Raw genomic sequence first — 27,850 nt, forward strand, 5'->3', positions numbered from 1 at the left:
ACACATTTGTGCACTAGCATTCATACAGGGGCTAGTTAGGGCAGTGAAAAGACAACAGTGTTCTTCTTAACTGGGAGTAGGCCTTTGATTATCCTCTGAATAGCTTGGTTATTTACATGCTGTGGTATTAACATCCAGAATTTGCACTGTGGTCGTGCCTCTGCTTTTTCTGTGGTTTAAGCCTGTTTTCTTTCTCTTGAGGTAGCTTTTAAGACCTGTCATTCCAAACATCCTACACCTGAATGCGAATACTGTACAATGAATGAGCTGCAATGTTTTCAGTGAGAGGAGTACATCCTGCATGAGTGCAAGTTGCACTAGGGTTTACTAATACCCGATAGGGTTTGTTCATGAAGCCTCAGTAATCAAACGTCAGAACCAGCATAACCATCATCAAAATATAGTATATTGCTGTTGGGCAATGAATTATGCTTTGCTAGTTTACTTGTTTTTATATTTATATTTTATTTTCTATTGTGTATTTGTTTGTGTGCAAAATAAAATATTCCTGTGACTCATTATTTATAAGTAAACAATAACATTTAAATAATAAAAATAGAAATAGAAATAGAAATGAATAGTGTGTGAGGTATGGAATTGTCATCATTCAGAATTTATTTATTTATATTCCCCCATGGTTAGTGACCAACTGGACTGTCGTTACTAGCTCCTACTCATTTGTTCCCCTTTTTCAGAAAGGCTGATCAAAGTATAGCCATCATGCAAGTAACAATCAGGGGATTTTTGTTTGTTTCTTCATGTGGTTCCTATCTAACATGTATCCCCTTTTGCATGTTATAACAGAGCAAGGTGGGGAAAGGTGTGCATTGGATATAGAGTAGAAACATCCCTGCCTACATAAATACATATCATCCTTTATTTTTATTGCCCCCATCTCCAGATTCTGCCAAGAACTTGACAGGGGATATCCCCTTTCTTTCCCCCAAGAAACAGACACACACACACACACACACACACACACACACACACACACACACACACACACACACATGCACACACACACACACACACACACACACACACACACACACACCTTCACCTTCAGGAGGAGATTAGACAGGAAAATCCTCATTATTTCTCTAGATAGGCTGGCTGTTTTAGTGCCCTGGCCCTATTCTAATATGGGCCATCTTGGTCAGAATCAGGTCTCCAAACTTTTGTACAATGAAGCCAGCATTGCAGTTTTTCTTTATTTATTTTATTTTGCAGAACTTTCACATTATTTTACAGTTGTAGAGCAGACACATACACACACACACACTGACATAAAAACCACATGCACAGACACACACACACACACACACACACACACACACACACACACACACACACACACACACACACACACACACACACACACACACACACACACACACACACACACACACACACACACACACACACAAATGCACGCACGGACACTGTGACACTGATTCTCTAAACCATCCCAATCCTCTGTCATGAAACATAGTCAAGAATGAAAATCATTATGAACTGCTTGGAATAAGAACTACAACACAGTTTAAAAATACAGTTCCAAACATACTTATTTCAGATTCAGAGTTGTATAGACACTTAAGACACTTCAGCCAGAATGAAAACGCAGTTACTCCTAACAATTACTCTGATAGTATGTTATAAATAAAGAAGCACATACAGCTTATTATTTTGCTTTTAGAATTTCAACAGCAATTATTTTACTTGCATTGTGACCAAGTTTAAATCTGTGCAGCTATAGAGCTTTCTTGGTAAAAAAGAATTAAAGCTGGAGGTGATGATTTGAATTTCTTATTTCTTGTAGCATTATTATACTGCTGCCCACAAGTGGAAGATTTCTGTCTGACTGCCTAATAGAAATGGCTAACATTCATTTACATTTCTTCTCTATGCAGCATTTCAGCACTTTTTGTTAGTCATTTATTATCATTGCCTGCCAGCCATCAGAAGCACAAATGGTTTTTGAGCCCATTTATTCTCAGTGGGGAGATGGGAGCACTGCCTGCACGGAATAGGAGACAACCAGAAAGAATTGCTATCCAGAATGCCGTGAGGGAACGTGTGCTCCTGTTTGCATTCCATCTTCTTGCTGCTGTGGGGGGGGGGGGTTCATTTCAGTGACCTGAGAATATATCTTCATCCCTTTAAGACACTGCTATCCGTGTTTGAGGACAGGCCATAACTGTTCTCAGAATGAAGAATTACATGGCATCCTTCCCATGTAAGTAGCCCATATTATGCCATATGTATGCAATAGGAATATATTCTTATTTTTATTCTTAGCCCCTTACCTTTCACTGTAAGGGCTTCCTATACTCTACCGTTCACTACAAGGGCCTCCTACACTCTCCCCTGTACATGCATTTTCCCACACACATGCAGAGAGTTACCATCACCATCTTGGTAGTGTCATGACCGTGTCTGCAGTTCTTAGCTGTATCTTTCATTACCAACAAGCTTCAGCTTACTGGTGAAGGTCATCCAACCAGACTACCATTCCCTAGTCCCTGGATTGGTGAGCCGGCTTCAGCCACTCATTTCCCAGCTGGCCTTGGCCATCTTTTCAATTATCTGAGCCAGTGTTCGAACATGAGCCCTTTGGGCTGTGGTCAGGGCTTTATTTTCTTATGCCGCAGAGCTGGACTCTCTATCCTGCTCTTATTTGTTTTTGTAATGTGATTGCTGCACGTCTTACTATGAGTGATTAAGAAGCTTGCTCACAGTGTGTAAGTGATTCTGCCAGTTGGTTTCAAGGGGAGTATGAGCTGATGAAGTCCTAACTTTTTGGACGAGAGCACTTAATCTGATTACAGTATAGTGTGTGTTTGTTATGGAGTGACCAGGTCGTCATGTTTCTTCCTATTGTTTGTTTTTACAAGTTTCTCTTCTTCTGTAGTGTGTTCTTCAATTTTACATTAGGTAGTCAATATCACAAGAGCAAAAAGCAAGTATAGATTGTTCTTACAGTATTGCATGTTACTAAACCCATCTTTTATGTCTCTACAATTTATGACTGGTTTGAAACCACCATACAATTGTTACCATTTAGTACAGCTTTTTTTGTTGAACATAGTGTGTGTGGTTAAAAGTACTCACTGTCTTAGTTTGCCAAAAGAATAGCATATACTTATAGAAGAACGTCTACAATACTTTCAGTAATTTAATGGGGAAGTTATTAATGTGTGCAGAATATTACTAAGTAGTACCTATCAGAGACAAGAATGTACTGCAAATGCAGTGCTCTGACTTTGTGTTTTTTTTTTTACTTTTAAGCCAAAAACTCCTTTATGTCCATTGAAGCCACCTGTCTAAATTTCCTTTCTTATACTGTATGTGAAGATCACATTTGCCACCCACTCAGCCTTTTTGTGAATTCCCTGCCTTGGAACACATAGCATACAAGTAGAGAATTCTTACTTCATAATCAAAAAAACATTCCTCTGGGGATTCTTAACATTTAAGATTGGGTTTTGCACAACAACAGATTTAACTGATTTGTCTTTTTCCAGATATCAGAGCATAATCACTGCCCTCCGTTTACTACACAGTCCTAAGCCTCAGAATATTAACCGTAGACATGGCAGACTTACACTTCCAGCTCATTCGTTATGTAGTTCTTTTGTTTTCATTTACAGCTACTCTGTGATATTTGCTATAACTGGTCATCTCAGTTTATTCTTTAAGGCATGCTACAGTATCAGATTCCTTTTTGTATCACAGTCCCAGGAGCAGTGTTCTAGCCTCAGACCAGGTCACAGTAACTGCTAGCTGATAACAAGGTGTGACTCATTAGTGGTCAGATTGTCTAATTACTGTGTCTTTACCTGACCCTCCCATAGGCAGAGGAGAATCATAAGGTTAAAGTATATGTCATTGCTGTTCCTGTGAATGTCCTAGTCTTTTCAGTCTGCAAAAAGAGAACACTTTGCTTGTGTTAACATAAATGCATGTGCTTATTGCATTGTTTTAAGCTGTAGTATCTATCACAGGCTGAAAAAAGCCTTAAAGTGTAATGCAACTAGGTGTTGCACTATATAGGCAGTAAGAAAGATTTTTTTTTCCTATCAGGCCATATGTGATAGTATTTTTATATCTTAATTTGACTTGAAATTAATTAAATTAATTTGTATGTATGTATTGTTAAAATAGTGTTACATCTTTTCTATAGCCTTAGTCTCCCAATCTGTTCTAATCCCATGGATGCAAGTGCATCTGTCTGTCTCATTATCCTACAGGTGCTATTATGGAGCACAATGGAACATTGTTACATAATGTCCTGTGACGCCATCTTTACTACTTGTCCATTCTGGAAAGAATAATATCATGCAAAAATGCACGATAACTTACCAACCACTTCTCAACTCCTTCTCTACCCACTTCATTTCTTCTCCACACTTTTTCTTTCTCAGCTACAAGTTACCTCCACTGTCTCTACCCTGTTTTCATCTTAGTTTAATCTTCCTTTCTACCCTTTCTTCAGCTCAGCCACTTCAGTTTTCTTTCTCTTCCTTGAACTCACCTATTACCTGTGTCACTATTCATTATCCTACCAAAACCTTTACTATGTACATCCTATACCAATTACCTAGTTAAATTAGGGACCTCTTCCCCTACTCGTACATGTATCACAGTCTTGGAAAGCTTTTTGTAGTTGGTATACTTTTTAATATATATTGTTATTGTTAAAATAATGTTATGTTTATTGCATACATTAGCATTGTTACCTCACAGCAAGAGGTTCTCCTGTTCGATTCTCAGCTTGGCTTGGGAGTGCCTTCTGTGTGGAGTCTCCATGTCCCCCCCCCGCGGTTGGGTAGCGTTCGAAAGACATGTGTGCATAAATGGGCGTGCCTTCATTGAAGGTTGGGCACCAAGCTGGCACCTCAGCGTTTCGTAAAACTCTACTGCCAATCATTAGCGGACCAGAGTTCCGCTGTGGTGACCCCTTACTGGGAAAAGCCGAAAGACAAACAAACAAACATTGTGTTTATTGTACATTGTTTATTATACATATTATTTTAGTTCTTACTTATTGTTCTCAAGCATTTGCATTTTTTATGATGATAATGATTATTGTTATTATTATTGTAGTCATCATTATCCTCATCATCCTGCAGCTTTTAAGACCTAAATTATAAGAAGTTTTATGAAACAAATGGATACAGTAATCAAGGATGTTCACAGAAATTCATATGATATAACAGAAGCAAATAGGATATATTGCTGTGCAGCTAAATTAATAGATACATTCTTACCACATCAAATACCATCAGGGAAGTATAGAATATAGAAAACTATAAAGCAATTAAGACAAGAAATGTCACTGTTAGAAGAGTACAGAAGAGGGAACAGATCAACAAAAATACTTAGAATGATAGATGTGATAAAAGCAATGTGCAGTATCAGAATAGACCAGGATCTGTCATACACTATTGCAAATAATAAACTAAAGATATCAGCACATGCAGAAAAACTTAGAGGATATGCAGGTAAATATAAAGGAAATGTACAAAATAAGAAATTCATTGATGACCCAAAACAGTTCTATAGAGAATTGGGAAACAAGGCAAAAAGAATAGAAATAACACACAAAAAAAGAGGAAATAGGCATATTTTGGAGAAATATCTATGAAGACCCTGTGGAACATAATAAAGATGCTAAATGGATAGAAGAAGTAAAGCAAAGAGTAAGATGTTCAAATGTACAGGATATGAAATTGGATGAAGTAACGGCCAGAGAAAGTGAGACAAAATTAAGAAAAGCTCCTAATTGGAAAACCAAGATGCAGTACCTAAATTCTGGCTAAAAGAATTAACATCTTTACAAGAAGATTTAGCTCTGAGTAAGAACTGTTTACATGTGCATCCTGAACAGACACCAACCTGGTTAACAAATGGAAAAACAATACTCGTCCTTAAGAGTGAACCTATAAGTTATCCTAAAATCTTTAGACAAATAACTTGCCTTCTGGCAATGTATAAACTATATACTGGAATTGATGCAGAGCTTAAAATCATTTAAACGAAAACTCAGTCATGACAATAGAACAAAAAGGTAATAAAAGAAATGCATATGGAACAAAATATCATTTGTTATTAAATGGTGTCATAATGGAGAATTGTAAAAAGGGGAAAAATCTAAGTATGGCAAGGATAGACTACAAAAAAGCATTTGACAGCATCCCAACTTCATAGATGAAGGAGTGCTTACAGATGTATAAGATGCACATATTGATCAGTTATATTATAGTGACCATGAAACAGTGGCAAACCACATTACCACATTACAGATAATCCCGGATAAAGGGCAAATTATTATCCCAGGGATAAAAATTCAAAGGGAATATTCCAATTGGCTGTTTGTCACCACTGCTCTTTTGTCTTGCCCTTAACCTGTTAAGCTGTCTACTTAACAGATTAGTTCTGGTTACGATTTGGCTCCCAGAAAACAATAAACTGTAAAGACTTCTCATCTTTTTGTGGGTGATTTAAAACTGTGCAGTTTTTCAGGTGAAGAACGTTGTTTGGTCTTGATAAATGTGCAAAAGCAAACTTTAAAGCAAGAAAGCTACAGCACCAAGAAAACATCAGTCTGGGACAGAAATGTGATAAAAGGACTTCAGCAGAAGGGAATGTATAACTATTTGGGAACTGATGAAGGATCCACAATAAAACATGAACAAATCCAAATAAAACTTTGCAAGGAATATTTTAGAAGACTAAAATTAATACTGAAAACAGCCCTGGCATATTTGAATAAAGTCCAAGCTATAAACCAATTTGCTCTTCCTGTTCTAACTTACAGTTTTGGAGTGACTGACTGGCTCCAAAAGGTATTGGATCAGTTGGACAGGAAAACGAGAAAATTGCTTCAAGCTTATCACATGATTTATAAAAATCTGTGTATTATTCCCCATTCTGAAGGAGGTATGGGCCTCCTTGAAACTGATTACATGTATAGCTCTGCATACATACCTGCTAACCTCACAAGATCCAAACACAGTGAAAGTTTTAAAACATGAGGAAAACAAGACGACTTCCCTGTTTAGTTTAGCACAATCAGGAAAGAAAATCAAACCAGAACTAGGCAAAAACCAAGCGGCAACTGAATGTGCCAAAAAGCAAAAGAAAGAATATAAGGTGAAGGATAAGATGAGAAGGCAAGAAATGTGGAAAAGGCATAAATATACTTGCAAGTACAGTAAACTCCTGGAACAACTTCTTAGCAATCAAGATCTCACTCAGGAATGGTTAAGGAGAGGTAAATTTAAACCAAAAAACAAAAGGTTAATATCGGTGACCTAGGATAGTGGACTACGTACACATTGGTTTACAACGTCCATTGAACATGTTGAAAAAACAGACAAATGCAGGTTTTGTAAAACAGAGGTGGAAACAGTTGCACATGTTGTTGCTGGGTGTGATACACTAATGGCAGAAGGACTGTATAATGAAAGGCATAATAATGTGACAAGACTGTTGCATTGGGGATTATGCAAACATTACAGTAGTGAAGTAGCTGAGAAGCATTGGAAACATGAGCCACAAAGCATTATTGAAAATTATGAAATTTATGTCACTTGGGAATACCCATTACCAACAGTTCAAAAAATAGATGTAAGAAAACCAGATATAGTAGTTTGTGAAAAGAAGACAAAATTAGCATTGATCATTGAAATTGCTACAACCAGTGATTACAGTGTCTTACATGCAGAGAAACACAAAATGATAAAATACCAGGATTTGCAGGCAGAAACAAGGGCAATGTAAAAGAAGGATACACAGACAAACAGCAGTAGAAGCAATGTGTCTCATAAAAATAATTTATAGTCATATATCGATATGCTACCAATAAATGTAACTCCATATGAATTGCAGAAGGAGTCAATTCTGGGCACATTGAAGGTGCTACAAAGAGTCATTTTGGATAACATCGGAGATTGAAGCAATATTAATTTCATGAACTATTGTCGTACTTTGACTTAGGAATGGGATCAATTCCCCTCATGGTATTAGAAACCCAAAAGAATTGGAGAAATTAAACCAAGAGCTTTTCTCACTGATCCTCCTCTAAAAAGAAGTTACTTGTTGCCCAGTTGGACTTTCCCAGTGAACAATTGGGAATAAATACACACATATAAGTACATATATATATATATATATATATATATAGAGAGAGAGAGAGAGATCGATATAAATGTCCAAATAACACTGGCACATGCCTTCAAGACACGTTGTTCATGTTAAGAGTCAAGATGTAGCATATCCAGCTGGTGTTTGAGATAAAATGTCCATGTTAGACATGAGGATGCAGTAGACACCCAAACATATATGTGAATGACTAATGACGTAAATTCGATCCCCTTTCAATAGGGTAGATAGAGGTATCTGTCTGTAGGATAAAAAGCAATACTTTTAAGATAAATGGCATACAGTAGATAAAATAAATAAAAATAAACTGCTGTAGTATAATTTTAGCTTCAGCAGACTACATAGTAATCTACACAGTTGTTGCTATTGCTTAATACCTGGAAGCAAAAGCAATCCACTGTGATCTACAAAGAACATCAGTAGCTGCCATCTAACTGCATAAATCTCTAGTTAGCCACAAAAGTACTTTCTTTGATTAGGTCATTGGTGAATCTTCATCATTATACTGTTTTGTAAATTTAAGAAAGTGTTGGTATTGTATTTTGTGTGTGTGTGTGTGTGTGTGTGTGTGTGTGTGTGTGTGTGTGTGTGTGTGTGTGTGTGTGTGTGTGTGTGTGTGTTTGTTTGTGATGTGTGTGTGTGCTTGTGTGTTTAGGGTGAAGGTTCCACTGAGTGTCCAAGTCACGCAACAGAAACTGTAACTTCTCCTGTGAAAAATGCATTTCTGATAACCTTGCATGAATGCAGAAGATATATTTGTCATCCATCCTTACATAAAACACTTGCCTTGTACCTCAATTTAATATGTATTCCTTCACTTATGTCTTCATCATCTCCACAGCAGTTTTATGCTCCCTGTTTGCTGCCCACATCCAGATGTCATCAGACATAGTGTTCTAAGGGCTTAGTCCCTAAACACAAGATCTGCAAACATTTCATATGTGTTGACCCTGCACCCACTCATACATTTGTGAAAATAAGTGCTGATTTCTGCAATATACTTAGTCATATTTTCATCTGCCTTTCTCTTATATTGTCTAAACTTCTTTCTATACAGCTCTGGTGTCAACTTATAACAAGGAAACAAACATTCTTTAACTTTGGCATAAACACTGAATTCAGAAACTGCATGCATTGCTTTAACCAATAATAAAGAAGCTAAAAACTTCATCCACTGGCCTCTTGTTCAACGTAGTACTGAAATTTCTTCCTATCAAAGGTCTATTTATGTACATCCAGCCATTTCATCCACTCAGCTGTCTCATGTTCCGTGCACTTTTTTTCCAAGTGCTAGCTTCTACAATGCCAACTGGGCATTAAAGTCATCTTGGAAAGGAATTGACTGTGTTTGTTTGGCATCCTGCATATTCTCTCCGTGATGCATTGTACATAAAGCTACCAGCCTTCAGTATCCATGACATCATCATACTGTTGCTGGAGAAACAAGTAACTAGACCAGTTCTTTTATTTATCATAGCAACTATAATGATTGTGAATACACATCCAGATCTACTTCCCTTGAATCCTGATTCCACTCTGGTGTCTTAAGTCCATCAGCAATTGCAGTCTTTCATTTTTGTTGTTGAACTAGCAAGAGAAGAAATCACATCTGGAGATCCAGCACACTTCAAGGACAGCCCCTGTTCTTTGACATCAAAGACAAACATTCCTGTGGCCATGAAAACAACACTCTCATTGCAAATGAACAAATGAAAAAGAACAAGAAAAAATACTTTATATTTTTTACATTACATTTACAACTATTTCCCTTAGTTTGGCATTAACCTTATGATTATTATTATTATTTGACATTTGTTGACCGGGTTAGTCCAACTGGGCAGATGCCATTTTTCAGCAGAAATCCGAGGAGAAAAGCTCCAAATTATACTATACATGAATATAAAATGACATAAGAACATTAGTATAAGGATAATCACATACAATTACTTCCTATACATACACGCAATACAATTACTTTAATATTTACATATTTATATAAAATTTTATGACAAAAGAGATTAAGTGTTGTAGCAATCACATAATCACATACAGGTAATTCCATATATATATATATATATATATATATATATATATATATATATATTTGGTATGAAGTAAGTTTGAGATAAAACATCACTTTGGAGTCTATAGAATCTACTAATTTTATAGATTGAGTATAAGATTAAAATAAAATTAGATATGCTGGGAGAGAAAAGGAGTAAGTGAGGGATTAGATAGTAACAGTGTGGAGAGGAAGATTATGCAGGATCATGGCAAGGGCAGGTCTATAAGTTCAATAGGTGTTTTTTAAAAGTGTTTTAGAAGCAGTTAGTGTTAGTGTTAGTTCTTACATGTAGGGGCAGTTTATTCCAAGCACTGACAACAGAGTGACTATAGACAAGTTTGCCAATTTTTTTGGGGGCTTATAAATTTTCAGGAGGTGTTGGTTGGAACTACGGAGAGTATGATTTGGAGTATAGAGATATATGAGGGTAAACAGAGCAGGGCAGGAGCTGGGTTGGTTTAGAATGGAGTGGGTCAGATGTAGCTGAGGCAGAATTCTAGCCACTGTAGGTTTTTTAGCGATAGGCAGTGATGTGTGTGGTAGGGTTGATTTGCTGCAGATCTGGCTATTGTATTAGATGTGATTTCTAGTTTAGTTAAAATATAAGATTCACAAACAAAGGAAAAGCTTCACAATTGCTTTTCCTTTGGTCTGGAATTATTCCTGGCTTCACAGTATAAACCATGTAAATTAACTAATACTTGCAGATTTTTTTCAGCCACAATCTAGACTACAAGGGCTTGGAGAAGTGTAATAGTTTAAAGGTCACTTGGAGTGGCAGTTTAGAATGTCTTTAGCTGATGTGTAGTAACTGGAGTACTGGAGAAAGCCCATGTAGACAAAGTGAAATATTGTCTTTCAGCTTTTCCCGGTTAGGGGTCGTCACAGCGGAAGTCCGGTCCGCTAATGATTGGCAGTGGATTTTTATGGTGCCGAGGTGCCAGCCCAATGCCCAGCCTTCAAAGAAGGCACACCCATTCACACACGCACCTACCTGCATGTCACTTGACCACGTGGAGGACATGCAGACTCCACACAGAAGGTGCTCCAGCCGAGAATCGAACTGGAGAACCTCTTGCTGTGAGGCTACAATGCTAACCGCTGCACTTGTGAATGTCTGTGAAAATGTGAAAAATAAAAAGTCTGGTCTGAACAAGGAATCCCACAGTTGTCAGATAGTTCATGTGTATAACAGTTAAAACAAGCTTTGCTGCACAAAAACTGCATCAACTAATTTTATGAATGTTATGAATGTCAGAAAAATACTAGAGAAAAAAAGTGCAACCAGTCCTTATAGTGCATGCAAGCACAGCAGATGGTGCAAAGCGTCTGTGTCTAAATGTCTAAAAACTGTCTTCATGCACAGTGTGTATTGATGTGTGAGTCACACCATAGTCAGAATTTAGGTGAGATTTATAGCAATCCTGAGCTAGGATATTTGCTATATCATGGCAGGTGGAACAGGTTATGTCCAAAATGACCATACAGAAGAACTGCTTGATTCCCTGGCCAGAGTTTTGACTGTCTGCTTACAGACTGAAGCAGTTATAAAACTAATGCCGTTCTGTTCTATACAGGAAAAAATGGTTTTACTACCTCCCCTAACCTTAACAGACATAACAGGGGGGAGCATTATAGCAAATGTTAAGCAGCAAAAATATCTTGGTGTAACACCGGACCCATGCTTAGACTTCAATAGTCACACAGTCAACATTACCACCAAGGGTTTGACTCAACAAAAATTATGTTATCATCTCTCTCACCTTCTTTCCCCAGTTGCAAGAAATGCTTTAGCCACAAATGTCCTAATACCTAAGTTAGAATATACCCTTCCTCTTATTGTCCTTCATTAAGCACAAAATACTTAAAAAAAATCAGGTAGCTGCAAATAAATATGTAGATAATGCTCTGCTTGCTGAAAGAAATGGCAACCACAGCCATATATGAAAAGAGACACTGGCTACCTGTTACTAACAGAGCCACCTTTCTCCTTAATTCTCTGATTTACTCCTGGCTATAGTCCACTGCTTGAGTAATTATTCTAAGACAGAGAAGAAAGTTACTCCCTAAGAACAGCCAACATAATGCAATTACTTTAGTTATACCTAGAGTTAAGCCTTGTTACAGGAGAAAAAGCCTTCTGCAGAGTAAGACCTGCTAAATGGATCCACTCCCTACTGTCACAAAAAATAGAGGAAATCTTCAGTTGTTCAAAAACAACCCCAGGCAGTACTTGCAAAATAAATCTACACGCACCTGTTTTCTTTACAATGATTAGTGTTGCAGCTGACAAAAATAGGGCCTTGCTTGTTTTGTTTTGTTTTTTTTTCCATGAATGATGGTACTCACATGTATAGAAATATTTTTACATGCATATTTTTACATATTTAGAATGTTATTTTATTCTCCAACATGTAAGGATGTTTTCACTTGTATATTTTGTAGATATTTATTACTGTTACCATCTGTATATTTTGTACACATTTGTTATGCTCCATTTCAAATATTGTGTATGCTCTAATCTGCATGATGTATTTTGCACTTCCTACCACTGAATTGTGGTTCCTGTCAATAAACTTTAATACATTCTTGTTCCAGGATTGTGGCTGGAAGGGGTGAATAGACCAGCCTACCTAATCAGTTATCAAACTGTAGACTAAAAACTAAAAAATAAATAATTGGTTATTTTTCTATCCTTAGTATGAAGGACATGGCGATTGGTGCAAACAAAGATAGGCTCGTAGGTTCATAGGTATATACTAGGCTGTCTAATTTCTTTAAGTAAAGGATTTCATTAGTTTACCTCAGAAGCTTGTGGATGGCTGCTTGTCAATGTATATAAGTTTAATTGCACAAAACTAGTGAAATGTAACAATTGGCATAGGTTCATAGGTGTGTACTAGGCTAACGACCATTAGGGCCCTTATAAGCCTAGTCATGCAACCCAAATGTGACCCACAAATTTGGTTTATGTAAGGATAATTTGCTGATTGCCTCTATCCATAAGAGATATATGAGCAAGACCAGGGTTGTATTTCTGATTACCCATCCATTGGTCCAGGTTACACTTAAATAGGTATAGGAAGGAACTCTGCTTCACATGGATGGGATGCCTGTTCCAGAGAATGGGAATTCTTTAAGAAACATATCCATCTTTCTAAAATGTCCTTTTTTGTTGCAAGCAAAATTTAGGTCTTTTAATCTAATTGATCTGACACTGTTTGTTTTGCAGATGTGAAAAAGGTTAATCAAAACAGTGTCCAGGGATGCCTTGTATTTCAGGCAAAGATCACCACTCAGAATCTGGATGATACCGAGTAAAGAGACAGGACTTTGAGGTGATCATCATTGTACATTGTGTTTACTCCCTCTATTCTTTTTGTGAGGGACCTTTGTGGATGTTCCATTTGCAGCATGTGTCTGGTCAGGTACTTACCACAGGGGGCATTATACTCTATGATGAGTCTAATGAGGGATGAGTACTGTGGTATGATGACCTCTCTGGACCTAGATTACATGTCCTTGCTTATAAATTGAGCAACACAGAAGCATTTTCTTACTACCTTGGACACACATTTGTCAAAGTCTTGGTTGCTATCTACATGCGTTCCCATGTCCCTGACTAGGGAATCAACTTTTAAGGGTTTTTTTATTGATGACATAGTTGCCTGGAGTGGCAAACTTTCCAAAAGGTAATTTATGCATTTCTTAGTATTGAGTTTTAAGCCATGGCATTGGCAACAAGTGCTTGTCTGTATTAGACCTACCTGTAGGGTGTTCTTGCCTTGGGGGGGGATTCAGTGACTGTAACCATTTGAAATGTCAGGACCCACTAGAGAGGGTTCTGAAATGCATAGACTGAATGGCCCAAAAGATTGGACTTACATATGTTAAGTCTGAGATACCATTTCTCAAAATATTCCCTTTTCTTCAAGATATGGCAGTCTCAGTGTTGATATACATATGTTCAGGGGGTGTAAGTATTTGCCCACTACATGGAGGTGTGGTGGGGCAAGCAATAAGAAGTTGTAAGGAGAAGAGTGATTTTCAAGAATAGCTCCTCTCCTGTTTTCGGCCTTTTTTCCTGCTTGTCAGCATTCAGCATTTTGAGTACCAAAATTTCAATTGGGAGCCTTCAGTGACTGCTCCCAGTTTGCAGTCATCTGCAATATTGGTTAGCCAGAGGCCTTTGGCATTGGCATTGACATCTGAGAAGTAGAGGGCAAAAAGGGGGTGGGACTAGCACAGAGCTGCGGGGAACTCCACTGGTGACCGACCTATTTGTGGTGGTGGCCTCAATGATTCTAACCTCCTGGGACCTATGAGTGATCCAGCTAGCTATCCAGCATGTTATAAAGGGGTTTATTCCTAGTTCCATAAGTTTGGTGACAATGCCCGCTTGAGGTATTGTATCAAATGCTTTAGGCAGATTTAGGTAGGCAGCATGCATAGTTTTCCCCTCATCTATTGCCTTAGTGTTTTTTCAAAGAAGTCCGCCAGATTCATTCAGCATGATCTTCCTTTGATAAAACCAAACTGAGATGGATCCATTGTCTGGAGATCTCCTATGTCCTTGCTGATAATTTCCATGCTAATTCTTTCCAGGGCTTTGCAAATAAGACCAGTCAGACTAATCGGTCTGTAGTTTCCAGAATCTGTTGAAGGTCCTCCCTTTGAAAGGAAATGACCATTGCAGTCCTCTATTCACGTGGCAACAAAGCCTGTTTTAAGACTGTAGTTAAATAATGACTCAAGGGGTCATGATAAGTTGTATTTTAGACTAGTCAGGAGGCATCCTGAGATGTTAACTGGACCCACTGAGGATGTTCTTGGCTTTAATGAGTGCAGCCAGTACATGCTTCCTAGTTATAGTTGGATGGGTTATGCTGGAGGGTATTTGGGGGGGATGGTTGGGGTGAGAAGGGTTAATGTTTGAATTGAATTTGTCCGCTAACAGGTTCCCTATATCACCAGGCTTAGTGAAGATGGCACCATTAACCACCAGTTCAGCACATTGCTGTGTGCTGTCCTTGAGGTTTCTCATATAGCTGTAGGAGGCCTTTTGGTTATCTTTCCCCTGGTATGCCACCTTTACCTCAAAGTTGGCTTTGCTTGACCTAATTAGCCCTCTTAGTTGCCTATTTACTGTGATGAGAGAGTTTTTTTAATCATTGTAGGAAGTACCCTTCCTGAGTTTTGCCATATTTTTTTTCTTTTTGTTGTATATCCTGTTTAATTTGGGATGCCACCAGGGCAGTTTGTTTCTGGGGCTAGTGCTAGACTTATTTACAATAGGTACAGCAGCCTCAATGCAGCCATTGGCATGGAAGTGTAATATTTCTGAGAGCAATTCAGCATAGGCTGGTGTGTTCTCATGGTTTGGGGGCAATGAAGTTTGACAAATCACCACTTAATAAAAGGTAATTTGCCTTGGAATAGTTCCGAACTGATAATGGTTTTAACAGGATTATGGAATTGATTCAGATTTCAAAGGAGACGGCTTTCTGGTCAGACCTTATCAGGGAAGATGAGACAATGGGGGGTGCAATGTTCTCCTGTATTTGTGAACACGAGGTTCAGTATGTTGGAACTTTTAGAGGAAGTATTCACTATTTGGTCAGGTGTGTTTGCATTTACAAAGTCCAGGGATCTGTGTGCCTGTAGATTTGAGGCCATATAGGATTCCCAATCTGTAGAGGGGGTAATTAAAGTCTTCCATGAGTAGGATGCTAGCTAGGTTGGATGGTAGCATGCTGCCCAAACTTTGCGCCTCAGCAAAGCATTCACTCTTTGGTAAACTCAGTAATATTCTCAAGGCATGTATATCGTCACACCCATTAGTCCTGTCAGAGGTATTGGCTTAGATCCACAAGGACAAAGACACTGCTCTCTCCTGTAGGTGTGGCTAATGTACCTTTGATCTGCAAGTTCATATGTAGCTATTTGTACAGGAAGTTGTACAAGAGACTACAGTGTTTGACTCCTACATATATTAGCATAAGGTGTTGCAGAAGAAAAATAAATGCATTGTTTGTTTTTGAGTACAGATGTGATAGGACGAAGAATGTATCTTTATTGTGGATACTGGTAGACTTTTTATCTGTGTTTGCTTTGAGAGCTATTAACATCCCACAACTTATAAACTAAAATGGCCATCACCTCTAAAGCCAAATGATTTTAAAGTAAATGTAACAACACACATATGACATCATGACATGTTTTGTGCTGATGCTGTACAACTAATACATACATATATATATTAGCTTTAGTTTTGTAAAATTATCTGTCGTTTTAGTGACATGTGTAATTCATCTGACTTGGGTCATCTTCATTCGGATTTATAGCCATTTCTTTCAATTGCAATATTTCATTCTCAGTAATTAGTTACCCTAGTGAAAACATCCCCTTCTGTAATGAATGCTAACATAGCAGGGAGGTATTATTTCCAATTGTGAGAAAAAATAACCGTGTGTGGGAAGTTCCAACAGAGATTTATTAAAATTATATTTGGCATCAGACATCAGCTAGAAAAAAAAATACATTTTGCAGTTTTAGAGGACATGAGTAGTTAATGAAACTATACTTCAGCTTCTGGGGTTTTCTTTATACTAAAAAGGAAAATCATTAACTTGGGATGTTCAGGAAACAGGAAAGTTTGAGAGCTTGTTAAAATCTCTTTTAATGTGGCTTTGAATTTATCTAATGTACTGTCATCTTCAGATTGGCTTGCAGGGATTATGTTTTATATACCCCTTGCAGAGGTTAGAGGTAACATCTCTTCCAGACTTCAGTGTTGCTAAAAGGCACCACATTTGGCTGAACGTCCATTCTGGCAATTAAGTGCAAAGTAGCAAGATTGCAACTTGTTGGTCACAGCTGAATGAGATGACACTCATCAATGGCTTGTTCTCATTGAAAAGCATTGCAGGCAGTCTTTCAGTTACAGCAACAACAATGGATCGCTGTTTTTCTGAGTTCTGTTTTCTGTGTGGTTGTATGATTGTGGAATTAATGTGTATATATATATATATATATATATATATATATATATATATATATATATATATATATATACATACATGGGGGAGCAGGGTCTTGCCTTCTCCTGCAAAAAATGCTTTTTATGGTGTTTTCATCCAGACAAAGCTATGACTAGCTGTGGCTGTTCTGCTGTAGCTTTCTCTGGACATAACTCGAGGAATCAAAATGGTACCATTTGGCTGCATGACAAATGTATAAAGTAGGCTATATTGTATAACAGTCAGTATTTGATAACTAAATAAGCAAACGTTTTTGAATCCATACAGAATTATGACAGGAAGTTCAGTCAGCCACAGTTCAGAAAGGCATGCTGGATTATATGCATGCAGTAATACCTGCACATTCATCCTGTCACACAGCATTTCATGTAGGCACTCCAGGGTGATTAGGGACAAAAAAAGCAAACACCCACAGTGCTGCAAACTGAGAACTGTAGCCTATAGACACACCATAGCAGAGCTGCCAGCAGAGGGTATACTATCAAAGGTGTCTAGTAAACGGGCAGCATTTGGAGGGTGAAGGAGGAAACAAATTAGGGAGGATAAATACAAGAACTGAAGCCTGACATCAAAATGATATAAAAGAAAAAGGTATATATAGGTTCCAAGTGGCAGTGGGTGTGCATCAGGGTTCATCTGTGAGCCACTGCTGTTCAAGGTGGCAGTGGATTACATTAATAAATAGGTCAGTGGGAACAGATCAGAAAAGTTTCTGTATGCAAACATTGTGGCTTTATAGACAGACTCTGAGCAAGAACTTCTTCAAATGATAGGAGAATGGAATGGAAAAAGCCTAGATTTAGAGTAAAGTGGAAGGTGGTAATGCTTAGAGAAAGTATGCCTGAAAGTACACAGGATGAAAGTGAATACAGATAAGACAGTTTTAAGGCAGCAAACTGGGGAAGTCAAAAGAATCTGAGATTAGATAGAAGGGAAACAGAATAACAGCTTCAAGTGTCTGGGAGAGGTACTGAGGAGAAGGAAGGTTTGAATGAGAAGGTCAAAGCTAGACTCAGAAGAGCTCCAGGCAACTAGCTCAGAGTGTCAGGGGTAGTGTGTGATAGAATAATGCCAAAGAAGCTGAAAAGTAAAGTGCACAAAACAGTGGTGTGACTTGTACTACTGTATGGTACAGAGGCCTAGGCAGTGATGACAGAGCAGATGAGGAATGCAGAGGGGACAGAGATGAAGCTCTTCAGACAGGTGGTAATGTATACAATGTGGACAGGTGAAGAAATGAGGACAACAGAGCAGAATCCCAAGTAGCTGTAATTGCAGAGAAGGTAAAAAGAGAACAGATTACAGTGATTTGGGCAAATGTTCAGGAAGGCAGAAGAAAATCTGGTAAAGAAGATTTGGGACACATAGAAAATAGGCAAGAGGAAGTGAAGGCATCAAGCTAAGAGATAGTTGGATTGTGTGAAAGAAGACCTGTGACAGTCAGACATGAGTATCAAAAAAGGTAGGAGAGTGGTACTGAATCAACTGATGTGTCACCCAGACCCCATGCAGAAAATGGGAAATAGGGGGTTAATGCAGATGATGATGATGATGATAATATAAAAAGGCATTATTTTATTTCTTTTGATAAGCAGTTGGGTGGATCATCCATTATCGGAACCAAGAAGAATCATAATGCACACAAAAATGATATTTACTTCTGTTGCTAAATTATTTTTTCATTATTAAACAGAAAGAAGAATTGTAATATACATAAAAAGCTAGAACATTTATTTTTCAGTTACTGCATTATTTTTCCATTGTTATACAGAAAAGTTAGATCAGTAAGTGCGCATTAGTATTCCTACTTTTTAATGCTATTTTTGGCCCCCTTTATCTCTGTTGATTTCTAGCACTTTGTTGTAGTCCATGCCTGTATTTCTGGTACACCTGCTCATTCCACCCATACGTGAGACAAGGGCTGAGACTGGACCAGGACAACTGTACTTGTGGTATTAGAGTATTTATCATTTCTTGCCATATATTCTAGTATTTGGCATAAGATGTGCCATGTATGCATTTGATCCCTTTGTGCATGGTCCCTCTGAGATGTCTGGCAGCATCAAGAATTTGACCTAGACAACTCTTAGTACTCACCCTTCTATGTGTTGCTTACACCTAACTACTAATATAGACCTTAACAATGCCTGCAGTCCTAACCACTTTGTATTTCCAAATGTAAAGCTAAAACTGTTCATTTACTGAAGCTCTTAAATGTAATAATATTGAAACAGTCTTTAACATTGCTTTTAAAGAGGATTGGCACTGCCCCATAAAATAGTCTTTCTTTAGTTAGCAGATTATATAATATATAGAAAAAACATTAATAGTGTCCAGGTAGGTGAAAGCTACATTTCTTGTAACTTATTTAAATATTTCTGTATACTTTTTGTCATCATTCCTGCTGACAATTGAGCCTGCATCTATCTGTTTTGAGCCTGTTTGCTCCCCCTGTATTAGCTATCTACAGTACAGAGAGGAGAGCTTACCAGAGGGACCATCATCCAGGCATCATTAATGGTTGTGTGTGACATTGCCATCACAGCAATACAGGCATTGCAGTTATGACCCTAAAACCTCCCTTGGGCAGGAGACATGTGACTCACATTGGCTACTACACCTTCCACATGTTAGTGCATGTTTCTGTGCATCCATGAGCAAAAGCTTGTCAAAAGCCAGATGCCTACATCTGCTGCCCATCCATTGAGGTATTGGGATAGTTCCTGGCCTTATGCATTACCTTCCTTCCCAACGGGATTGGCTTGCCATCCTCCCCTTGTCAGATCCAACAGACACCTGACTGAGCTTCTAAACATGAACTGTAGTTAGGCTTTGTCTCTACAATGAAACTTGCAGTTATTCATATGTACATTACAGAGGTAACACTAAACATAGTTGCAATTTACATAAGAGAAATGAGCAGTGGTTCATTTTTGGCAAAGGTTGTGCGTTAGGCCTGGCAAGCCAGCACGTAAACATCTACTGCCAATCATTAGAGGACCGGAGTTCCGCTGTGGCGACCCCTAACCGGGAAAAGCCGAAAGACAAGACCATAAAGTACTATAACTTTCATGTGACAGATCAGTTAAGTACTGTAACTTTCATGTGGCAGATCAATTAAGAACTGTAACTTTCAGGTGACAGATGTTTTTTTCAGAGTTAGATGTTTTAATAGTTTCTTCTTGTCCATAGGCTGATCACCTGACTTCCACCAAGGACAGACAGATGCCAGTCTCCCCACTCTGCTGTACTACAAAGGAAAGAGGGGACTGACTCAAAGCTGCAGGGCCATTTCATGTCCTTATTTTCTCAGTGACTGGCAGTCAGACTTCCTTGCTCCTAGAGGGGGCTGACTGAGAGAGAACACTGAGAAGCCAGTGATTTGCCTTAAAACCCATTATAAATCTACTTTAGATAAGCTAACCTACAGCAGCATTAGGCTTCACTGTCTCCAAGGGGGGGTACAAGCCAAGCCTCTTAGTACCACACCTCCCAGCTTGTCTTCCTATGTCAGGCTATCTTATCAAACACAGTCAGCATTTTCAGCACCTGTGGGATGGCTGAAGAAGTGAGTATTGTTTGTTCTTCTAGGTGTTGTCACACAGTTTACACCCTTCATGTATTACATGTAATATAATGGAAGCAGCAGATGAGTCAACACTGAACCTAATACATTTTTACCTGGGCTTTCTCAGATAGTGTTGTGTCTTGTAGTAAATGTAAAGATTATTTTGCTAAGATGTACATTATTACAGCTATGTACTGTATATGCATATAATTTATCCCCTTCATTTGTATTGTCAGGCTGTATTATTGTATGGTTATTTTAATTATGTCTGCTGTTGATTTAGGCTGTACCTGAAGAAGGTCCAGTTAGGTCAGTATACCTACTTGCGTACCAGACAAATGACTAAATGTTTTCACAACAACATGCAGCAGTGAGGTAAAGCCTTACATTACGAAGGAGTGTGCAGTACAGTCTGTCTGAGAATCATTCTCTGTCCCATCATTAATGTAGTTAAACTTGTTGCTTCCTGCATTAACGGGTCTGTCTGAGCAGCATTCTCTGTACTCTTCAGATGAGTATGCTTAGCAGCAGCTTCATACCTGTATTTTTCACTCACTGGTTCAGATATATACCCAAACCTTAGGCATACATGTGCCTTACTTTGTGGTATGCAGGTGCACCATGTGTAAAGTGAAGGTTTATGCTAGAAATTAAAAAAAAATCCTCTGCTGTGTATCATTTGGTACAGTTTTCTGTGTGTATGCAGTTGGGAGTCCTACTGTGACTTATATTTGTCACAGCAAGACTTTATTTGCTGCACAACTCTTTAGAATAATTGTATTTGATAAGAATGCTGTTTCAGAAAGTAAGAAACAGTGCTTGTTTGTCTGAACAGCTGCTGTTTCTGTTTGTGCTCACTTAAGAAGCTCTGTGACTTCTATCTATTCATACTTCTGTAATCTGATCTTGTATGAACATGTAATTAATCATGGATAGCAGAGCTGTGGAACTTTACTTCCCCTTTCAGGACTGCTTCTCCACCATTTTAAACAGGCTACTTTGCGTGTTCATTTTATTAGTTGAGCAATATACTGAGGAAATTATCTATCGCTAGCAAAAAAAATGATGGAATCTGATTGGTGCCACAGAGATGTTATTAAAAATGTTTTGAAAAGTATTCTGTTTGTCTGCAAACTGCAGTAATCACTTTTTACCTTCTCTCTCCGATCTTCTTGGGATGACATGTGTTTGTCAAATATTGCAAAATATCTGCTGTAAAAAGTGTCTTCCCAAATCTTGACAAATGAACGCCATCCTGGCTAAGCACATGCATGCCCCAAATTAATGTTGGATCCTGTACACATTTCCATTTTTTTTTAAACATCTAAAGTTTCAGATAGGGAAAGGGATTTTTTGGATGTTAAGATCATGGTTAATGATTCCTATGGACTCACTACTATCTTACATAGGAAAGACTGTAGGAAAAATACATTGTTGCAACGGAATAGCATGCAGCCTGGCCTTGTGTTCAAAACATAGTTAAAAGCCAGAGTATGAGACTCTCAAGACTCAATAATAATGCAGTATTCGAACATGACCTGCTTGGTTTGAGGTCTGAATTTTTGAATAGGGGCTATCGTCACAAGGAAGTTGACGATATAGTACATGACACTGTTAGGCATAGGATATATAGGAGCCGGACATCTACCTTCGATGTAACACAGTTAGAGCATGTTTCTATGGTGTCTAGCAATAAAGCACTTCCTATGTCATTGTTCTACACCAGTGACGTTAATAGTACCATAGAGGTTGTGAAAAACAATTGGTCCATTTTACAACTTGATGACCAGATCTGGAATATTGTAGGTGAACAACCGAGGTTCACTTTTAAAAATAAGAAATCATTAAAGAGACAACTGTGCTACAAGAAACATACACCCGCAGAAGGTGTCAAGCCTGTATCAGTTTTTAGCATGAGATGTTGTTCGAGATGTCATTTTTGCTTGCACATTGATCCATTAGTGACTTTTGTTCACCCTATTACACATCATGAGTATTGTTTTTAAGTGAATGCTGACTGCCGCAGTAGAAATCTTATTTACTTGGCCAAATGCAGGGCATGCAATTGCTTCTATATAGGCAAGACAAATAGATCACTTATGGAGAGAATGAGGGAGCATTTGTATTGCATAGATAGTTTTGATGAGCGCAATGCTTTGGCCAAACACTATATGGAATATGGCAGTGACCATACTTTTGGTTTTAGGGTTGTTGAAACATTTACTCAAGACAAGTGTGGTGGTGATTTTAGGACCTACATGGAAAGCCGTGAACTTTCTTGGATTATCACTATGCAGGCGGATAAGTTTCCAGGTATAAATGGTAGAACTTCCATTAAACCTGTTCTAAAAGCTAGGGGACTCTTTAAATAACATCCTGTTGTTTTTAATGTATGTCTCAGTGCTTGTTTTTATTGGATGCTTTAAATTGCTAATTGATGATGCTCTTTATTTAAATGTAGAGTTGTTTTGTTTTACTTGGTCTGATGACGCACAGTGAATGTGTGAAAGCGCTTACCTCCTCAATAAAACTGCTACAAATTTTATTGTTTTTTTGCTGTGTTTAGGTGCTGCTGTTTTCTTCTCTACATTGTGCTGTTGTCCACCAGCACCTTTCATTCCTTGAGGACTGCTTGTTTTTCACAGCTATGGATGTGTTCACACTGCAGGAGAGCCTTAAGATCTAGCAGCCTTTTGTTAAGACCTCTGACACTGAGAAGACCAGCTCTGACATGGTCTGGATTACAAAACCCTAGTTTAGGTCATCTGGCACCCTGTACAGTTTCACAAACAGGGACCCCTAACTCAAAGTTGAGGCACAAAGCTGCAATATGTTAGGCATTGTGCTCTTGCTCTGCTGTTTTCCAAAACCTGCAGTGAGAGAACAAAAGATAAGTGTTTATTTTCAACTGTTTTCTGCACTTCTGATTAACTAAAACAGTACTGGCTGCATATCTGTTTAAACTGTGCGACTGTATTTTAGGCTTGATGAATTGAATCCGTACTTCTGTTCTGATCTTTATCTCCTTTTTGTTTCTGTGCTAGTTCAGTTCATTTTATTTATTGCTGCACTTGAAAAACACTAGCATAGAGCTGACTCTAGTACTGTTTGTGGCCTTTAGAGCTTGTAGTGCAGTTACTCTTTTGTCTAGAGAGGCCTAGCTGTTGCTTTGTGGGAGAGAGTTTCGATTTGATCTGATCTAGATAGAGTTATTGCAGGGCTCTGTTTAGGGTGTTTTTGATTGGATAATTTGAACTTTGGCTGATTCCTGTTTCTCTGCCTTAAATAGCCGTTGTTTAAACCAGTGTGCTTGTTTGCTCAAAGCCACAGTGAGTTATGCCTTCTTACCTTGCTCTTTTCTTTTCCAAAAACCTTCTGCTCTTGCTCTGCTGTTTTCCAAAACCTGCTGCGAGACTACAAAAGATAAGTCCTTATTTTCAACTGTTTTCTGCACTTCTGATTAACTAAAACAATATTTGCTGCATATCTGTTTAAACTATGCAACTGTATTTCAGGCTTATGGAATTGAATCCTTACCTCTGTTCTGATCTTGTATACCCACCCAGCCACCTAACTGTTGGTGTAGTCTTAAAGCTTGGTGGCTTCTAAGTTGCCCACGTCTACCATAAATTTGATATTGGACACTCCTCCCAGTCCCATTGCATCAGCTCATTCTACTGAGTACAGTTGTGAAGGCCCACCCCTTTAGCTTCAAAACCTTGAATTATCTTCTGTCTCCTCACTTTCTACTTAAAAAAATATTGTGCCTCTTCCTACTTCATTTTGCTGCTTGTGCTTAGGTGTTCAACTGCATTTAGTTTGCCACATTTGTTGCTGGTTGTTGGTAGCCTATTGATGACAGTATTCTGCTGAATTGCTGCTTTATTTGAGCTCTTTTTACTGTTGTGATGGTGAGCTAATTTATCACATTTGCACTGTTTTAAAGCAATTTACTGATTAACTGCAATTTATTACTGTTTAACTGCATTTTTCTGCATTTCATTACTGTTTAACTGTATTTTCTCATACTGTGAGTTCATTTTTGTCTGTAAGTGGTTAATCTGTGGGTTTTTTTGTGAATTTTACTGTGTTCTTAACCCTTAAATTGAGTAGCATTATCTGGATACAGGTTTGCTGCATCCAGAGCTGTTTGTTTTTGCTTTCTGTATTTCTGGCAGCCATCTTGCGTTTGCCTTGTGTGTTTCTGGCAGTCATCTTGTGTTGGTAGGGCTTATCCTGTCTGCTAGTGACAGTAGCAAGGCTGCCTGGACCTAGTCTGACACAAGCTGATTGGTCAAGAAAGCAGGGGCTAGCAGGATTGGCTAGATTTCTGCTAGTCTGGCTGATATGGGTAACCTGAGACAGTGTAGCAACTGCCTCATGTACATGGACAACCCTCTACTACTACCACCTAGGAACACAATTTGTGAGAGATGCAATTAAATTAACAAACTATAGTCTATGCTCTCTCCCTCACAAGCCAGTATACCTGGCACTCAGAAGGTTGTCAACACAAATGCCACACCTCAAATACCACTCACACTTACACAACACACACCCACATATGCAGAGGTCCTCAACAAAAATATACCCAAACAAAAGAGACCTCCGATTCATAAACATAAGTGAACTCCACTGCCCACCACACGACACACCACCCCTAGTCCACACACCTGTGTCTCACAGCCACTAAGGCCTAAACATAAACTCAACATATTAGTCATAGGAGACTTCATTGTGAGACACACAGATGTGCCCCTCACCAGGCTGGATAAGGAGGAAGTCACGGTTAGTTGTTTATCAGGTGCCAGAATCCGCCATATCACCCATGCAGTCAATTGTCTCTACAGCAGGTACTGTTATGACTCTCTCATAGTCAATGTTGGTGTGAATGACTTGAGACATACCTCCCTGGACTATATGAAGAGAGACATGATCGAGCTAATTGAATATGTGCCCCAGGCAGTTATGTTTCTAGCCTTAAGCAGTATTATGCCATCACCCAGAATGATGCCTCAATACAAACAGAAAATGATTGACTTTAACAATTGGCTTACTTTCTGGTGTCATTCTAAGGAGATCTCATACTGTGAGTTCTTTTTTGTCTGTAAGTGGTTAATCTGTGCTTTTTTGTGAATTTTGCTATGTTCTTAACACTTAAATTGAGTAGCATAATCTGGCTACAGGTTTGCTGCATCCAGAGATGTTTGTTTTTACCTTGTGTGTTTCTGGCAGCCATCTTGTGTTGGTAGGGGTTTATCCTCTCTGCTAGTGACAGTAGCAAGGCTGATAGCTGGGAAGACATGGTCTACAGACCATGATGCTGTGCCAGAGATGGACTGCATCTGTCTCCCCTTGGGCTTCAGGCTTCTGGCAAAAATTCTTGCCTCCCCCATAGTGTCCTTTTTAGGCAGTACCATGAGGTCAAAAATACCAACATGAAAATTTAATCGAAAAGCAAATTAAAGGTCATGCTGCTAAACACAAGGAGTCTAAATATGAAACTGCACTCATTGCATTCTTAACCCAGGAAGATGCTGACATTTGCGCAGTCACAGAAACTTGGTACAAAGCTGTGGAGAGCACCCCAGCCATACCAGGTTACTCATCCTATCATACATTCAGACGGCAAACCATGGGCAACAAAGCAAAAAGAGGTGGAGTTGGATTATATATTAAAGACAATCACACCTCCCGGCTGGTCAAACAGTATGATGCACAGGACCTACTCCAGGTGCAGTTAGACATTGACAAGACCCCTATTCAAATCATAGCTTGCCGCAGGCCCCCAGCTTAGACTCAAGATGCCCACTCCACCTATCTGGACCTCTTTGAATCTGTCATGATTCAACCCTTTACCCCAATCCTGGACAACTTTAACTATCAAACCAGAGATTGGAAGAACTACTCATGCCAAAACACAAATGCCCAAAGATTCCTTGATTTCGTTAATGCAAATATCTTGGACAAGCTGGTCAACACCCCCACAAGTAGTGACAATATCTTGAACTTGATATTAACCAACATGAGTAGCCATTGCAGCATCCTTACAGTGTCATCCTCCCTGGTAAGAGCCAACCACATTGCAATCACTTTTGATATCACCATCTTTCCTGACCCCCACCCCCCCACCCCAGCTAGGGTCAAACAAAAAAACACCTTTTCAGATCTGATTACAACCTCCTGAGGGAAGGTATAAACAGTTTCACAGCCCCCTCCATAGGAACTGGCACATATGTCCAAACATACACCAAAGTACTATACGAGCATTTATATAGCTGCATGGAATCAGGGATACCTGACAGGACAAAATCATCCTCCTCAAGGAAGAGTAAACCTGTCTGGTGGACATCTACAATAAATAAACTCTATAATAAAAGGAAAAGAAATTGCTGTCCAGGACCAAGAAGGAGCAGGTGCCTAATTAGAAGCAATCTCTCCTTAGCCTGAACAAGCAAATAAGAGCACTAGTGAAATACTCCAAAGCAAACTTCGAGTCTAAACTGGCCACATCTACTAAAGACAATCATAAGGCCTTCTTCACCTGTGTTCGCAATCTCAAAGGAAGCACTTAGATCTGCTCAGAACTGGTCGTCAAGGACACCACATAGACAAACTCGATAGATATAGACAACCTGCTGACAGACAGGTTCAATAAAAACTTCACCCCTTTGTCCCCCCATCAGTAAATTGTGACATACCCAGTGCCTACCCCCTCCCCTTATCTCTAGGGAGCAAGTCACTGCCCTCTCAAAGGCAAAAAATGCAGCCTCCGTGGGACTCGATAGCATCACTGGCTGCATCTTGCATGAACTCAGGCAGGAACTTGCAGTACTATTAGGCACCCTATTCAACCAAAACCCAATTACTGGCTTCATCCTAGCTGAGTGGAGGACAGCCACTGTCATTCTTTTAGACAAAGGTGGTGTATACACCAATCCAGCAAATTATAGACCCATCAGCCTAACTATCTTAATCTCCAAGGCCATGGAATGGATTATCCTGGAC

The 27,850-nt window shown here is 38.8% G+C and overlaps 1 protein-coding gene across 4 annotated transcripts in view; it reads left to right on the top strand.

Moving 5' to 3' along the window:
* CRACD (capping protein inhibiting regulator of actin dynamics) overlaps positions 1–27,850 on the top strand; it is a 1,952,305-nt gene that overhangs the window by 1,199,512 nt on the left and 724,943 nt on the right. The gene's annotated exons all lie outside the window — the stretch shown is intronic.

Source organism: Protopterus annectens, chromosome 2.part1 (assembly GCF_019279795.1).
Source record: "Protopterus annectens isolate FY-2018-M chromosome 2.part1, PAN1.0, whole genome shotgun sequence".
Taxonomy (NCBI): domain Eukaryota; kingdom Metazoa; phylum Chordata; order Ceratodontiformes; family Protopteridae; genus Protopterus; species Protopterus annectens.